Source organism: Agelaius tricolor, unplaced genomic scaffold, assembly GCF_023055355.1.
Source record: "Agelaius tricolor isolate 1412-34295 unplaced genomic scaffold, bAgeTri1.0.p SCAF_3, whole genome shotgun sequence".
Lineage (NCBI taxonomy): Eukaryota > Metazoa > Chordata > Aves > Passeriformes > Icteridae > Agelaius > Agelaius tricolor.
Window position 1 is genome coordinate 35,382,528 of NW_027269263.1, and position 18,813 is coordinate 35,401,340.

An 18,813-nucleotide genomic window follows, 5' to 3' on the forward strand; every position below is an offset into this window, starting at 1 on the left:
AAACTAAAAAAGCTTGCCATGTATGTACTGAATCTCTGTTTGATTCTACTGTGCCAGAACATATATTAAGTTTTTTATTTCTTCCACAAGTCCTGTGAGGTTATGAAAAGACTTGTAAAAGAATTCTTCATTACCAACTCCATATGGGTAGGCAGTGTAACTCTGCTTTTGACCCCTTGAAGATTCTGGGGTGACTCAGACTAACAATTCTGCTTATGGAAAAATTCATTTTAAATTGATTATATCACATTTTAAACACATTATTTGCACGTATCTTTTCTAGCCCCTCAAAACTTGCATTACAGTTTACTTCTTAAAAAAGGAATTAATGGAGAGAGAGACTATCCATGCTCTTAGGTCTTCAGCTTTCTCTTCATTTGAGGCTGGGAAAAAATTGTCCTTTATACTTCTTTTGCAGGAATGGAACACCTATGCAAAACTGGAATAAAATTAAAGCCTTATGTTTTAAAATGTTTTCTAAGAGATTTGTGTACTGAGCTGCTGTACATTCTGGCTCAGTTATAATCTGATAGTGAAATTTTTTACCTATATGATCAAGGAAACATGGCCAACAGATCAAAATGATAATTCTTTGCTTTCCTATTATGGGGAACACATTTTCATATACAGTCATGTTCATATACAGTCCATATACATATTTCTTAATCTAGGATTTTTATTTTTCTTTTGTAAAGTAGGAGAAATTCTAAATGTTTTCTATTGCGTTTACTGCCCTTACCATAAATAGTAGTTTTATAATAATTCTTTGATTTCATATATTACCTGATATGTGACTATATTGACCATGACTCACATGGGATTTACTGGTGTTTTCTATTAATTTTTCTTTAATTTTTATGGGAAATTCAACATTTAAGTACTCAGTAAGTTACTGTTTTCTTGTGGGCATGTTGATATTACATCTGCTATGATGGATTTAACAGCCATATGCCAAATGAAGCACATTCAATTAACAGAAAAGCTTAAGAAAGTGGGAAGGAAGACTTCAATGTAACACTTTCATTTGGAGATGGCAGTAATGGGTAATCACATGGGGTTTTTGCTGTTGTAATGCTTGGTGCTGTGCCAAAGCTATCAGAGTTTTCAACTGTTTTTTACCCAACTTCTAAAGCATCTCCCAAGCTCTCAGCAAACTCTTTATCCTTAATTGAAAACAACTCATTGCCTGTAATTTCTGAAAGGAGAGAAAATATCAAAATATTTATCTTAGAAACAAAATATTGGATCAAACTGTGTCCTGTAGATAATTTGTTGGGACAAAAGGAAGCTTGGCTGGAAAAGGGGGGTGATTATGTAAAAAAGATTTATGACTTATACAGTTCTCTGCATTGGAGTCAAATCTCCAAGTAAATGAACATTTCTTCAGGTTCTATCTTATATTGTGTCATTTTAGTGTCTGTGTTCATGAAAGTGGGAGGAACATCAGGGAGGAATATCCTGAAGAAACAGCAGACCTTTCTGTTTGCTTTCAGATATTTTAGGGAATGCTTTACCAACATAAAAAATAGGCATCAGCTTTTAATTGTTAGCTGGATCTCAGAATAGGCTAAGCATGAGATAAACAGATAGGGAGTCTAAAAAACCCCTAGAAAGAAATATAATCCTTCTGGTGGTTCAGCAGCAGCTTTCGAAATTCATGCAAACCTCAGGAAGCAAAAGATGATAGACACAAATGGTTGATTAAATCTAACAGGGGAGTTAAAAGTCCACTTCTGCAGGAGATAGACAATACCTCTCCCAGTTGGAGTAGAGTGCTTGAGTTTCTCAAATGAGCTTGAGCTTTTGTTGTGTTCATGCTCACAAGGGAATGCTTAATGTGGATAATCTCTCTAATCACTGTGCAATCGGAAAGTTTATTTTCTCTGGAAAGGGCACTGCAAAAGCTCATGAGAGATAGGATGAAAAGGGTGTGAACTCTGAGTAGCTGTAAACTGAGGGGCTAGAAATATCCTATATCCTGCCCTGTTCCTTGTAGGGCAGTGGAAAGGAGCAGAAGAAGGATGGACTGTCAACCTGAGACCAATAGGTAATACAGCAAACCTGTTACAGGAGGCATGGAATGCTTTGTGAGGGAATCAGTGGAAGCTGTATGCTCTGTGTATGGCTGGCAACAGAGATCAGGACAGCAACAAACAGTATTGAACTGAGTGAGGGAAGATATCACCAGATGTTTTTTCTCCTCTCTTGCATTCATCGTTCTTTTGTCTGTTGGGATTTCCCTTTGGTTTATAGCCTGTACTTCCACCCTTCTGTGTGTGAACAGGTACACCTCTACTCTAAAAGCATTCTTAGTCCCATATACTGGGAGCTTGCAACTGGAGAGACTGGAATGTTTTCCCTATGCATTCCAGGGTGGGTGGGGAGGAAAGGTAACTTTAATGTGTATTTTCAAAGATACTTTGTAAAAACATTTAAACTCTCTGCATTCTTAGTTGGAATAGTTAAAATTAATACTGTAACTTCAAAGAAAACAAGGATATTAGATGGATTTCATTGGTTTACACAAGCAGGATTTATAATGTAACAGTGTGTAGATTATTTAATATTTATCCCCAAAGCCACTGAAAAAAATATTTTATATTTCTCTAACTATCCACTACATAGTCCTAGAATCCCAGGATTACTCAATAACTGAAACTGGAAGACATGTCAGGAAGTGTGCAGCCCAGGGGCTGCTCCAAGCAACATGAGCCATGAGTTCATAAAAGGTTACTCAGGGGTTGTTCCATTGGGTCTTGAAAACTTTGAAAGATGGAGGCTGCCCAGCATCTCTGGAAAATCTGTTCTGTTGTTTGACTTCCCTCGGTGTGAAAAATGTGTGTGCATATACCGGTGTGTGTGGAGTTTGTGAGGCAATGTTTGGTAGCAGGGGGGCTACAGGGGTGATTTCTTTAGGGAACTGCCAGCAGCTCCCTCCATGTCCAACAGAGTCAATGTCAGCCCACTCCAGGATGGACTCACTGCTGGCCAAGGCTGAGCCCATCTGTGACAGCAGCTTTGACATAACGTGTTTAAGGAGAAAGGAAAGGAGTAACTGCACAGGAGCAATTGCAGTCAGAGCGCAGAGGAGCCTGAATGCATGAGAGAAACTGCTCTGCAGACATCAAGGTCACAGAAGATGGAGGGGGAGGAGGTGCTCCAGGCACAGAAGCACGTTCCCCTGCAGCCTGTGGTGCAGCCCATGGTGATGCAGCTGTGCCCCTGCAGCCCATGGAGGGCCATGGTGGAACAGAAATGCACCTGCAGCCTGTGGATGACCCCACACCAGAGCAGGTGGATGCCCAAAGGAGGGTGTGAACCCATGGGGATCATGCAGTTCACAAAGAACTGCAGCCTGTTTCTCATTATCCTACTCTGGTTTGATTGTTAGTAAATTTAATAAATTTGGAAAAGTCAAGTCTGTTTTGCCTGTGACAATAATGACTGAAGGATCTCTCCCTTATCTCTACCCACGAGCCTGGGGGAGTGATGGAGAGGCTTCAGTGGGCACCTGGCATCCAGCCAGGGTCAACCTACCAGATGGTGTATGCCAGTGAGCCAGTGTTGTGTTCAGGAAGACACACAGGTCTGAAGCATACAAGACTTCATGTGGATACTTCAAAATATTCATAGCAGGATTCCTGATTTATGTCTTTGAGCCATTCTGTGTGTGTATAAGTATATATACTTGTGGAAGGATGAAGAGAAGGCAGAGGACTGCTGGTTAAACCAAGTGCCTCAAAAATGTCCAGCTGGCCAATACCCAGATCAGATTAATGTCTAAAAAAGGCTATAATCTGTACATTCAGGTGAGTATTTTATGATATGTAATACAAGAAACATCTGTGGCTCCAGCCAGCTTCTTGTGAAAGGAAGTTCTGATTACAAAGCTGTCATAGCAGTCTAATGCTAATCTTTATACTTAATGGAAATTTCAAGGAGAGGAGAACACTCAACAGTTCTTACCCTCTGGAGCTGGGAATTGATGTGAATCACAACCCTTCAAAACCCCAGAGACCCCAGAACGTGATGATTCATGGGAGTAGTATAAAAATAGGGGGATTAAGATAGTAAAAGTTCTTTTTGTTGGTATGCTAGTTTAGATCCATATAGTTCACATTTTCTGACTACACAGGCCTGAAACATTTTGAAAAATACAACTACTTAAAAATCATATAAATAGCAACTGAGGCCATTTTATAATCCCGTAAAACTATGAACTTGGTTTTATACTGATGAACAGGGTTGTGACACTGTAAAGGGGCCCTGGTAAGAGTCAGGCTCAGGAATTTTATTCCACGCAGATCAATACCTTCTACAGGAGGATGATAATTAAACCCACAAAAGCTAGGGCATGAGTTTATGCTTTTTATTAATAAGAATCTCAGCTGAGAATAAAGCTGATGATTTTGTTTGAAACACTGAATTCCTGATCCTGCTGTACAGACCATCCTTCTTTCCTAATTCATGTAAAAGGGCCAGCATGAGAAGATGGATGTGTCTGACATGGACAGTCTTCTGCCTGCTACCCTGCACACCCTGAGAGCTTGCCTGACATCAGTGCTGTGTGCTACAACTCTAGTCTGTCCTTGAAATGCCCTTTGCACTGTGGTTTCATGGGGTTACTGGAAAACGGTCCTACAGATGTTTTCCTGAGTGCCTGTCCGTGCTCCAGAAAACATCTCAGTTACAGAGTGTTAAGGACTCTTCCAAAATGCTTTTTTTTCAGGGTGTAAAGGCTTTAGGGTGCCAGTGAAGATCTTGTGACAAAGCAAATCCTAACATCCTTCTTCAGATGTCATTTAGATTTGACTAAGCCGAAACTCCCACTGACTTCACTGAGCCGTTTGAGATTTGGCACCAGGACATTTAGCACATTGCAATCAGCTGTGAAAGCAGCAACAGAGCTGAATCCCATAGAGTAACATCAGAGTAACATACATTATTTCCATCCAAGTAAAAAGGTCTTCCGTAACTTCCTTTTCTGGCCAAATCTAAATCTAAACACATTATTCCTCTGTGCACAAGTCTGTTTGCTTTCCAAGCCAAAATGTACTAGAAAAACAGGAAATAAGATATAAAACGAGGTTGCTCTGCTCTGTTAATTTGTCAAAGCCACAAAATGTGTTTTTCATTAGCTTTCAAGTATGGGGTGAAATGTTTAGTGCATCTGTCTACCCATTCCTCCCCTCCATCCATCCATGCATCTTATTTTTCCTGTGCAGAGCAAAAGTTCAGCACAGTTTTCAGCTATATGGCTTAGCATCTTTTGTTTAGAGAAAGCAACTGACACCAAAATTTTGCTTGCATTTTGATCTTGCAAATTAGTTTGTCCTTGTGAAATGGGAGCAAAACAGAGTCAAGAAACTCATGCTTAAATGTTTGGATCTGTTGGTGCCAGTCTCAATGGTTCAGGAGGCAAAGTCCTTCCTAAATGCCTTCCTAAGGGCAGCTGAGAGCAAAGGGGAAAAAAAAAAGAAAAATCTCATCAATTTCCAAGTGCACTTCATTACTCCCTAGAAAACAGTGTTCACCCTTTCCACACCCCTTAACTTGCCAAACCTCCATGCAGTAAGACACTCCTATATCTCTTAATCTACTGACTGGGTTTTTAGAGCTGAATGAAATTATTTGGTGACTGATGACTTTTGGTAGACTCTTAGAGAGGTTGTAGAGGTATGTGTACTTCATTTAAATCTTGGAAACTGTGGCAACTTTGGCAGCCTGTGCTGAAAATAGAACTCCATAAATTCAACATTGCTGTTTAATTTTGTAAACTCCAAAATTGTATAGATGTGGGAAATGCTCATCACCAAGTCTCAATGTACCCAAACACTCCAATTTTAAACAAATAATTTTACTAGAAATACATGGTGGTGTTTCACTTACACAACTATATTCACTGTGTTTGTAAGGACTCTATGTGAGAGATCAGAAAGTCCCATTTACTTGTAAGTATATTAATTCTATCTACAGACCTAGGCAACTCTAATTCAAGTTTTCCTCTTAATTTAGTCAACTGTGTGTTCCTAAATACCATACACTCCAAAGAGTGTCCAAACATCTTAAGCAATTCCACTATTCTTCACAGAAGCAGAGTTTCAAGATAGAACCCAGGACCAAAGCCAAAATATGTCCCAAATTGTACCTAATTTCTGTGGCAGGAACAGTCTTTCAATTGTAATTGGAATGAGTTCAAATGTGGTGTTGTACATTGCCCTGGATTTTTCAAATCTGAACCATCATCTATTGAAGATCACATCTTTTCCTAAGGCTGGAAGATCACCAGATGATGTGAAGAACTTTGATATTCACAGTGGACCATGAACACCCTCACCCAAAATTGTTACCCTTCAGACCAGGGCTCAGATATGACCTCAGCTGGGAGGCCTCTGAATCCTTGGCTTTTCAAAGGTTCTGAGGGTTCAGTCTCTGGACATTTGCAGAAACACTTCAATTTTGACAGGGTTCAGCAATTTGTTTTCTGTCTCATGCATGAACTGCTTGTGCCTCACCAGCATTGAGAAACAAGAGTTTCTGTGCTGAGCTGTGTCTGATGCTCTGCTCTCAAAGCCCCCTCTCTCATGCACCAGTAGGCATAGTCTTGGCTGCTGTTTCCACTTAAATCATGGTGACACCATCACCTCTTTTTCACAGGATTGCCCCAGAGTTGCAGCTCTCTCTTTTGCCTGGGAGCATTAACAAACTCCTATTTCACATCTCTTTTAGAGACTGCCTAACCACTAATCTGTTACTTACTCCACCTTCCAGTTGAGTCTGTGTCCTGTGAATATAAGAATTAATTATTTCTGATGCCTAAGAGAATACCCAGACAGCCTGGCTTTGTGGGCAGGATGCAACTTGTCTGTCTGTTGGCTGTACATGAGCAACACAGGAGCCATAACAAGGCCAGTATGGGAAGGGAACCTGCCCTAGAGGCAGCTCCTATGACACTGGACAGAGACCAGTTCTCACCAGCTGCTCTTTTCCAGACAGTGGCTGAGACTTGCCACCGGCAGCAGTGGGACAGCTGGAGAAAGCTGGGAAGAAGGACACTGAGGGAGTGTGGGAGGGTGGGGGGTGGGCTCCAGCACCAGCTGGAGGCAACTGGAAAGGGCTATAAGGAGACAGAAAGCATATCAGAGCAATGAGTGTGCCCACCTTCCTCCCCATCCTCTGCTCCTTGCACTCTCTGTGACAAACACAACAGCGTGGCTGGACCTGCTGGCTAGGGAGGAAGGATTTCAGAGTCTTGCATGTCAAAGAAGGCAGCATGGTGAAAGCCACTTGCTGTGGCACTGATTAAAGCACAAACAGCTTCTGGGAGCAGTTACTGGAGCTGAGGTGGATGCCCACCTAGGCAGCACTCCCCCTTTCCACCAGCATTTTTGCTACCCTTGGATGTTTCCTGCACCACTGGGTGCGGAGCACTCGGGTGCTGAGCACACTGTGCAAACACATCCACACCTTCCAGGAGTGCTCCCTAACTGAGGATGTGTCTGGCCATTATGTTGTCTCTGTGATTTATCATTTTCCAGACTGAATACCCTCATCAACATCCTTGTGTTCTCAGTGAGATGTTATGTGCTGGGGGAGGCTTCATCAGAGTCCTCCTTCCACATTTCTCATAACCAGGCAGCCTCTTTCCTTCTCCCATGCAAAGCAAAGGTTCAACTATCAGGGGAAAAATCTAACTTCTAGGACAAATTGTAAACTTTTGCAGCAAAAAGCACGGACAATTAGGTCCAGTGACTGATTCTTTATTACAGACTTTTCACTCCAGGTTCATGCATGGGAGGTCTGGATTTATGTGGTGCATGAAAGTGAGCAAAGGAGCTTAGAGAATAAGGGATTAAATCAGAGGGCTTGGTGGTGGAAACCGTGGGAGGGAAGAGCGTGTGGGAAGAAAGAAGGGAGGAAGAAAGGGGAGGTAGGAAGGTACAGGCAGTGGAAGAATAGAAATAGGTTAGTGGGTGATTGTACAGATGGTGTGAATCATCATGTGCTGATCTCTTCTTCCACTCTGTTGGCTGCTGGAGCTATCATTTAACATTTTTTCATGATGTCTTACTGAAAATAGAAGTAACTCTCCTGTTTCCAGAAGGTGAGCTGTTGAAAGTTAAAGACTAGAAACCAGTAGTTTTTGGAAGAGATGCAGCTTCTTAGTGATCTGAAAGTAGAGCTGAACTGGAAACTTCATTAAGAAGTTTATGTCCTTGCCACCTGGCAGATTTCCTACTTTTTAAAGAGGTGATTAGAGTTCCATAATGTGTTTTGATAAATTGCAGGAAATTATTATTTTTAATGTGGCATCCCCAAAAGAATTCTTTTGACTGAGTTTTATTTTTTCACTCTCATAATTTGAGATGTGTAAATATCAGTACATGGTATTTTCAATTGGAGCCAAGCGCAGAATTTTCCTGATTTAAATTCACCATCTACCAGGCATCTGAGCACTTTTGTAAGGAACAGGAAAACAAGCTTCAAGGGTTTGTCTTTCCCTGTGGGCTGCAGGACTTGGCTAGTTCAGAGGATATATCTGTCTGAAGACTTTTCTGGATCTGGGCAGGGATCTCTTGTACTTAATTTTCCACCACAAATATCCCCCTTGAGGTTGATTTGTCTGTCCCAGTAGTGTTGCCAAGAAGAACTAATTGAAGTAACATCTAACAGCATTGTTGGACACTGTGATTTTAATTTCCAAAGTGACTACAGTAATTTTTTTCAGCTGAGCCTTGCTGCTCTTGTTTGCAGCCATCTTGCTAGAAATGATGACTCCTCATTCTTCTTGTTGATGGTATTTTCAAGTATTGAGGCACCAGCTGTTCTAGTTTGGAGGCTTTAGATGAAATCTCTGGAGGTAAATGGGTATCCAGAGACATCTGACCCTGGCAGAATATGTCTCTTAAGGCCACACAGCCCACCTGGAGTCCCTCCAGCCACGTATCAAACAGAAGGTGGTTTTATTTTGCTTCTGCTGCCAAGTGTAGCAGCAGCCCAAAGACAGGTTTTACTATGTGATTGTATAATTTCCTATACATTATCATTTAGAGGAAGCTCTCTTGACCTCAGTTTTGCTGATGACCACCAGGGTCATGTCAGGCAGAGGAAAAAGCTCCATCAACTAGATTAGCACGACTGTATCCATAACACAGCCATGTGTTAGGAGGAGCTATGTATGTACACTACAGGGAGATCACCAGGCAAAGCTCCTGTGCAAAGCAAAACAAGTCAAGCCCACCCAGGTACTGCCGATAAGGCAGAGCAGAAACAGCCTCCACAGTCTTTGTGTGTCAGATTTACCTCCGTGACTTTGGAATGAAGAGTTCTGGAAACCAAAGAGATGTGTGATCACAGAAGCACAGTTCATGGCATATTTCCAAATAAAACCAAAGAATCATCACATTAGAGCATCTAAATTATTTATGTCTTCTTCATCAAGTTGGTTTCTCTAAGAATGCATTTCATCTGTATCTCATTTAAAAAGGATAAATAACTTATAGTCATGACTGGATGGATAATGTTGCATGGGCAACATTCTCATGACTCCAGCATCAACCTGTAGAACTGCTGTAATCCAGACCTGGAATGGTTCACTGAGCAACAACAGGCCCTGACTTTGTTCTTGCTTTTTAAACCTGATTGCAAATCCCTTTTTTATTTTTTCCTGAATGCTGTTCATCATACCAGTAAGACTGGAAATATTAATTAATTTATCAGTTATAATTTATCTCCAGGGAACAGTTTCATGCTGTGAAATTTATTTCCAGGAACAGTTTCACAGTTATGCCTGCTGTCAGAACATTTCAAACTGGAGATGTATCAACTAAAATCATATCGTATGTTCCTCATAACTGTGTGTGTTGTGACAAAAAGATAGAAGAGAAAGATTTATTGGAAGGAGATTGCCAGATGCTGTCCAGAGAGCAGAGAAAGCCATTAGCTCTGAACTGGGTGAGTCCCTGTTCTTGACCAAGCCAGTAAATTCCAGGCATTGTATCCAATATTGCATGTGTATTTGAAAGTTTGAGAGGGAGACAATTAATAATAAAATATCTTAACTGGATGGGGATAGAATTACCTTCAGAAGAGGGTTTGGGGGTTTTTGTCAAATTAAAGCACATCTCATTTTATATATATATATATATATATATATATATGTATATATACACACCTAAAAAGATCTTCAGCATTCTAATTATATGTTAAAAATATGTCTTTCATAATTTATGGAGACTGTGAGTTTTAGAAATCTGTTTCCCTTTTATGCCCTTGCTACTGCTGGAATAAACTAGAAACTTTGAGTTCCTAGGTAACAGCTAGGTAGCAATCAGCTAGTGGTCAGTACAAGTAGTTCACATGAAAGATGAGGCTTGCTCCTGAGCTGACCAGGCTGCTGTGTCTTCCACTAAACACACAGACCTTTCAGGACAAGAAAATTAATTTTCTGCTCTCTGTTCTTGGAGTAAAAGGCACAAAAGAGAGAAACCATGTGAGAAACTACCAACAGGAATATGGAAAGCTATACCAGCCTGGAGAAATATGAGCATGTAAAAGAAAACCTCCAGAGAAAGGAATTATCTATACAGACTCATACAAAGAGTCTGCCTGAGGCATTCACAGTAAAAATTTAATCACTGTTAAGTGTTCACCATTCTATTGGAATTTTGGGGTGAAAAGTGAACAAGAAGTTCTTGGAAGCTGCTACATATTAGGATCTTTTTTATTATTAACTGCCAGATATTGACTCATCCAACAGTATGATGAAGAAATCTGGATACAATACATCTATTCTGATCTCAGAAAAAAAAAAAAGAAAAAAGAGGTAGATGAAAGAAAGAGAACCATTTACTTTTATTGGGGTCTCTTTTTTTAATCTTTTCATTTGCTGATGTATTTTTGCATTCATGGAACCTATAACATGACTTCCAAAAATTTTGGAAGAAAAAGAGAGCAAAAAAGTTGTTAGCAACTTTAGGCAATTAAAATGAGGGATTCAAAGTAAGCAAATCTGAGAGCTATCACAATAAAAAAATGTTCAGGCTTAATGACAGTAGTGTTATGAAAATCTTACATATGTTTTCAATTAAATATGTGAATACATGCATAAAAGAGATCTGAGAGAAGTGTAAGTGTGTACATCAGCTGCACAAAAGCCAGTGGAGAGAATTTAAAATGAGAACCCAAATAAGTGCTGTTGATTCTGAAGTGGTTAAGAGCTGAGAGAACTGTGGGGATAGCACCATGAAAAAGAAAAGGTGAATCAGTTAGTTATAGAAGTGCTTATTATGGTAAAAAGTACTTGGTGTAGCATCATGTGTAGTTTTGTGGCATTGAGGTTAGAAAAGAAAGTCACTTCATACAGGGCAATACTGGAGATATTTTAAAATGTTTATGGGAAGAAACTGATGGAAAGGAAATATGTGATCAAAGCCACAGGCTGTGTGTTTTGGAGAGTTTTTTGAGATTTGGTTGTTTAGTTGGTTTGGTTTCTTGTTTTGTCTCTCCCTTTTTTTTTTTTTTTTTTTTTTTTTTTTTTGCTAAAAGACCCTAATGGTTATCAGAAATATACAACAATAGTAGAAGAAAAGTGTGTTGCCATTGGGGTCATACAACTGAGAAGTGACTTGCTCAGGGTGTGGTAACCCAAAATATCTACTGTTTTAAACTTGTTGTTTATCTGTCAAGATAAATTAGAGCGAGAGAAAACTTTCTGGATGGTTTTACTATCCAGATATTGCTGTCTTAAATTGCAAATCAGTGTAGAATATCTGTCAAGTTCCATACCTACAGCTGCCAGATTATTGCTTGTATTTTAATTTAATCATATGTGGCTTTATACATTGTTTAGAAGTGGATGAGTAGTGTATGCCAATCTTTGCAACGCAAAGAGTGACCAAAATGTCTGTATTTGTAATATAATCTCCATGAAGGATCATGATTACAGTTACAACAATCATAGAAACAACCACCAAACTCCATCAGATAAAGGCAGTTGTGTGTTAACTTTAAACTAATGCCTTTAGGTACCTGCTCAGCTACTGAGGTACATGCTAAAACATCCTACCTTTACTGGATTCATCAGCTAGGTAGCTTTGCAGAAATTATAAATTACTCATATTGCAGCCATGGTGGGAATCCCTGGAATCTCTCCTAAAGGTGGCTTCCCATGGCTGCAGGCATTCTCAAATTGAGCTTTTTCTTTTATTTTAATTGTAACAATGACTTTGTTAAGTGTGCAAGTTGTTTTGAGGATAAAAATGAAATGCTTGGCAAGAGGAGCAGTTGATTTTGGTACACCTGAGCTCGGCATGACAGGCCATCCGCAGGTCAGCAGCTGTCACTGCAGGAAACAGCGGGAAACTCCCAGGAGTTCATCAGAAGCTTTTATCTAAAATGATGTTTGCAATATCAATATCCTTTCTGAAGGGAAAGCTTTGGTTGCCCTCACTAGCACTGTGTGTAATGTTAGAAATTCTGCCTGCTGTCAGACAGAGGATGGGGAACCAGGTGTCACGGGCTCTCCTTGCACTGGTTTCTCTTGGAGTCACAGACTTCTCTGATCATCCTTGCTTTTCACAGCAGCAAGTTTGTGATGCAACAGGACAGATCTTGTAGAAATTTCCCTTCAAATGAAAAAAAAAGATTCTAAGGCCAAATTCATGCGTACCAGACTGGAAAGGCAGTGATGGTGGGAAACAGTATCACAAAGCATATAGTCAGAGAAATGGAAACAAAACTGCAGTGTCCCAGACCTCAGAGCAGTCCAGATAGCATCAGTGAAAGGACAAGATTGGCTTGGAGTGATGTGCATCCCAGAAAGACAGGACAAAAGCCCTACTGTAGCTTATTTCTGTGAGCACAGAGCACTAACACAGTAACAGCTCGTACCAGAAGGCAATGGTGCTGTGTTAGTAGCTTACAGGCAATATTAAATTGTTCAGAACATAGATAAATACCCCTGCAAAACACAGTGATTTTGGAAAGTGAAGGGTAAGGGAGCCTGATGTGTCAGTCATCTCAGGAAATTTGTTCAAAAGGCTGTCTAGAGAGTCCTTGTCATTAGAAAGATGCTCAGTACCTAGGATCAGCTTGAGGCAGCCCACAAGCCACCAGAGACAGAGATGAGTATTTTTGATGAGGGACAGCTGTCGTGCCACTCTTCACTCAATGTGTTCATTATTCAGAATCATTTGCACCATAGTTTGCAAGAGCCTGGTGTTCCCAAGTTATCTTCAGCAGTCTCAGCATGACATAAGAGTGGATTCAACAATGTTTCACAGGAAATTTGAAGGGCCACCTTAACCTTTTGTGTCAGGACCTTATCCTGTACTACTGGCAAAATAGTCTTCTCAATTGTAACAACACTTTTTGGCAATTGCAACAATATTTTAAAACTAATAAATCCTCCTGAATAATATGTTCACACATTTTAAATCCCCTGTCTGTATTTTTCTTTCTTTGCCTTACCATACCATTTGTGGAGCTACAGTAACATCAGCAGAGCTACAGCATTTATTACAGAATAAAGTTCAGAGTACCTGTAAGAAAAGACCAAATTGACTACACAGCAGTTTAAACAAAAAGTAGAGTTTTCAGCACCCCATGCAGGGCTGTAGGAAACATACTCTCTTTTTCTGTGCTTGTTTGCAGGATGTCACCAGAGAGTCACTATGTGCTTCTTGTGTACTAGAATTTAGTGTCTCATTTTCCCAAAGCATTGGGAAGATCATTTTGAAATGTTCATAAAACATGTGTTTTAAGTGAAGAGAGGAATTTTGATCTTTGCTTAAATCTACAGGTTGAAAGAGCCAAAGGTGAAACAAAGCTGATTCAAACTCTGTTCTGTGCCCTGGAGCAGCCTTACACTAGCAGGATAAGCAGTTTATTTGATGATTCAATTTAAAGTCTTTTCTAACTGTAAAGAAGTGACAGTATCATTCTGTGATGGGAGAGTTTGTTATAGGAAATTTTAATGAAAGGCTCTTTTGTTCTGCCTTCACTATTTGTAAAATCTGTCAATTTACATCATGCACAGCCTGAGTGTTTTAAATAGAGATGAATCTAAGGTTCCATTTTTTTAGTCTAAGTAGGATTTATTGAGTTTGTCCTTTTTACAGAGAAAAGAATGAGTCAAGATAGCCAGTTCCAAGAATGCATTTAGTCTCAGCATCTGAATTCCATGACTTACAAAAAATTTGGTATATTTGCCTTGGGTTTTAATATTCTAATATTTTTCCTTCATTAATAATTAAGTATTTTTACTTTCGTGTCCTGATATTGTCATTTCTCCACATACATCCAGCCATTCTTTATATTCTACTATTTAATATAAATACTTTTTACTCCAAGTATCTCCTTCTTTACGAAACCTATTCTTAATCTGTTTCAATTTACTTCAGGCCTTACATAAGTATATCTATGTCTCAGGAACTTGAAGTCTCTTGCTTTCATTTATGGAAACTTGAATTTGACCAACTGCTTTCTTTGCAAATAAGGAATAAGTAACAACAAGGAGCTTAGTTCATTAGTCATGAACCATGACATTAGAGGGTGACACTTCACAGGACAGAACACTTGTTCCTTGTTTTGGAATTTTTTCATGTGGAAAACTAGATTAAAAGTCCCTTCACTAAAAAAGTACCATAGAACGTTCAAGTGTCCCTGCAGCTTTTTCCTGGTTATTCCTTCACACTCCACAGGAGTCACCTCCCGAAGGCTGAGGCCCTGCTCACCTGGGTGATGGCTGAAATCTCTTTGCATATCCCACAGCTCTCTCAGGGATAGGGATTGAGTGGTTCCCTCTTGTTCCATTTCTTCCTCCTGCTCTTGTGATGGCCCTGCTTTGTTCTCCTTTGTTAAACAAACTCTCTTGTGTCCATTTCTCCTGGTGAGAAGGGGTGACTGATACCAGCAGGGTTGGTGCTCTGGGTCAGCTGCAGGGCCTGGGGCCAGGCTTGGAGCAGCTGCAGTGCCTGTCACTGCCATCAAATCCAGGGAGATCCTCTTTTCCCTTGAGGATCCTGAATCAGTGTTGAACTGGGCTCATAGGCCAGGGCCCAGCACGCTGCAGTGATTTGTGTCTCTCTGGAACTGCCAGGCTGGTGGCATCCTTTTTCCAAGTGTTTTCCTAGTTTTTCTGGATCCTGCACTTGTTCAGGGGGAAGTTCCAAAATGCTGGAATACCCACTGTCCTGGGCACTTGCCCACACTATCCCATGAACCCATCCACTCAGAGCTGTCCAGTCTCAGGGCAGATCTCTGGGTGGTTTTCTTACGTAGGTGTTCAACAAGACCTGGAGCACAGTCAGAAGACATAGCAATAAAACTGTGCTGGTTTGAACATCCCAAGGATATTTGACATTTGCAAGAGCTGTAGTAACTAGCCTGGAGGAGAAGGGAAGTGTCTCCCCCATGGAGTGGGAAGAAGAGGAGAATAGGTAAAAAGGTAAGACTTGTCCATTGAGGGAATTTAGTAATTGCAATGAAGTAAAAGATGATGATGATGATGATAGTGATGGAAAGGAAGATAAGAAGTGAGAGAGGAATAAATCCCAAGAAAGACAAGTGATGCACAGTGCAATTTCTCAGCACCCACCGACCAGTGCCCAGCCAGTCCCCCAGCAGTGATCAGCCCTGCTTGTCCAAATTCCCCCCACCCTATACACTGAACAAGACACTCTGTGGTATGGAATACCCCTTTGACCAGTTCAGGTCAGCTGTCCTGGCCATGCTCCCTCTGGCTTCTTGTGCACCTCCTCACTGGCACAGCATGGGAAGCTGGAAAGTCCTTGACTTAAGGCAGGCACTACTCAGAAACTACTAGAACATCATTGTGGAATCAACAATATTCTCATACTAAATCCAAACCACAGCACTGTACCAGCTACTACTTGGGCATGGTCTTTGCAGAATGCCAAATGATAAAAGACATTAACTGCAGCCCAATCAATAGATCACTGCCAAATGTATGAAAAATGCTGATTTATTACTTTTGCACGCTCTTCAATTACTCTATATACATAAATGACAACACAGGACAATGCAAAACTGAGTCTAGAATCTTGGATGGAGCAAAAGAAAAATCATTTCCAGTTCTTTAATTCTCAAATTCTCATGGATCATCTCTGTTTTAATACAAAGCTATGCAAACTCTACAGAAGGCAGATGTTTCCAGAACAGTGGATGCCCAACTATGAAAGCTCCCAAGCCTATTCCATCTCCTACAAGACAGTGCACATCATCTTAACTGTGATTGAAATCATGACAACCTTGGCATAAGTTTAAAGTTGTTGAACATATGGTTGTGTGATTTACTGGCTCAGATTCTCTATTTACAGCTGGGTAAAGGCTGGACAACACATAGAGATCTTTTTTGTAATTCTAGATCTAGACAAAAGTACCAGAATTACCAAGAGTAATTAGGACAATGCTGGTTGGAGAGGAAGAAATAAATTTTGGTTCTTTATAAGGAATCACACCCTAGATATAAATTTACTCAAGGGATAATATATTTTGTGTTTCCACATGCAGTGAAAAGAAATAATTCTTTGTTTAAAGACAAAGACAGAAGTTGGATAAAGTGGTCACATATTTTGGTTACATTTAGTCTACAAAGCCAAATTTAAAGGTCCAGTCTCAAAAATTATGAATCTAAGGGAACCAAGAAAAATTTTAAAACTGAGTTTAAGTTAATATAACTTACATCATAGAATCAGGAGATGATGCAAGTTCTGTTGACTCAGATTCTTCTTTACATTTAGTCTAGTCTTTAAAATTATAGTTAAAAGAAGAACTCTCTTTGGTTCACATGAGAACTGGCTAACATTCCAGTCCTATAAAACATCTGTCTGTCACCATGAATCTAAGATCTGTACCATGACTCTGTAAACCAGCAATCACATTAATCTTATACTGTAATACATTTGTAATTGTGATGGCTACTTTGCAATAATGCCAAATCCTGAAGCACAACAGACCTATGAATATTAGGACAAGGTGAAATAATTAATGTCCAAAGATGGCAAATAAGGGAAATGTAAATTTTTTAATGATCAAATATCTATATCCATGGCAATCTATGGAAATGTTTGTAGTATACAGTGGAACTTGAAGTATCAGCCAGTAAGAAGATAGTTTAAAATATCAAATACTTCTCTCAACAGTTCAATCATATCAGACTCCCATGAGCTTAGGCTTGCATGGGAGCAGTCCAATGGAGAGGCTCAAAAAAGCTACTCTCTCTATAAGGAAAAGAGCAGATCAAGGCTCCATAGATATGCATTAAAAACCCTGTAGGATGAACAGGGTTATATTGTTGTTCATATAATTAAAATTATATGAACAACAATCAACTACCAAAAAGGTTTTGTCAGTCTATGCAGTTCATGCAATATTCAGCCTTGCTATCTGTTATGGGGATTTGAATACATGCCTTGAAATGAGGATATCTTTCAAGTTTTCTTAATTTAGAGATCTCCCTCAGGGTCTCTGGGGAATTAATGTTTTTCTTGTGTATTTTCAGGCTTCCTGTGTGTGAGACCGCCAACAAGGATTACTAATGCAAATGAGATGAAGCTACTTTTTCTTGAACACTTGAAATCCTCCTTCCCACTGTAGCATTTTATATTATATTTACAGAGCCATATACTAGCAAAATAAAAATTGAGATATTGAACCCCATTGAAGATTTGTTTCCTTCTGTATCTGGTACAGGAAATTGCTCCAGCCTGGGAATTGCTCAGATGTCAGTTTGGTGCCTGATGACTCTGCTCAAGCCTGCTGTAATGTATGTTGTTTTGAAACATCCATACCAAAGATGTGCCAAGAATGCTAAAGTGTCCCTTATCCTATATATCTTCTCTGTGTGTGGATTTGGCAGGAAAGATTGCTGAGGGGTTACTTTTAGGGAAGAGTTGTTGTAAAAAACCATTTATTTTTTCATGATCTAGTTTAAATAGAAAGCAAGAAAGCACTTTAAAGTATTTGCAAATAAATAACATTGGAAGTTCAATTATATACCAATTCAGTGAACCAAGACAAAATTAAGGCTTACCTGGTCTTTCTTGCTTCATATCAAACCTTGCCTACTTTTATAGTTTTCTAATAATTCTGTAAAAGATGAACTAGCAGGGAAAAAATTCTCTGCTGTCCGCAAAACAACTTTCTTCATCCTGATTTTGGATTTTCTGATTAAGCTATTCATGACCTCAAATAAACTTCCTTCTAATACTGAGTATTGAAAGATCCTTGCTGTACAGGTTGTGTCTTGATAAGGGCTGCTCTTTAGCTAGCTTCCCTAGCCACCATGGGAGCAGCTTTTCTTTCACTTACAAGCATTTGTGAATAAAAGTTATTATTTCTAGTGCTCTTTTATGCAGGCTGATGTATCTGCAAATACTGGCTGTATCAAGACAACATTAATAAGGTTTATGTCTTGACAGTCATCTTGGAAGGCTCATGTGGCTGGAGGAACTATTCATATATTATCATCATTTTCTATACCAAACAGACAACGCTATCAGACTATGGATAGCAGAGGTTTCCATACCTGTTAGAGGGTACTTTTTCTCAAATTTCAGTTTAATTGGCATTACAAGACTGTTTGACAAGCACTAACTATTCTATAGTTACATTCAGCATTAATAGTCCCATGTCATTAGTGGGGGAGGAGAGTAACAGCACTTCATGTGTCTCTAGGGAACAAGCCATTGCCAGAAGAGAGGCAGAGCACAACAGTCTCTCTCTCATGAGCTAGGCTTGTTCTTCCAGAGAGACCCTCTTTCGACCTGTGGCATCCCATATGCACCTCCC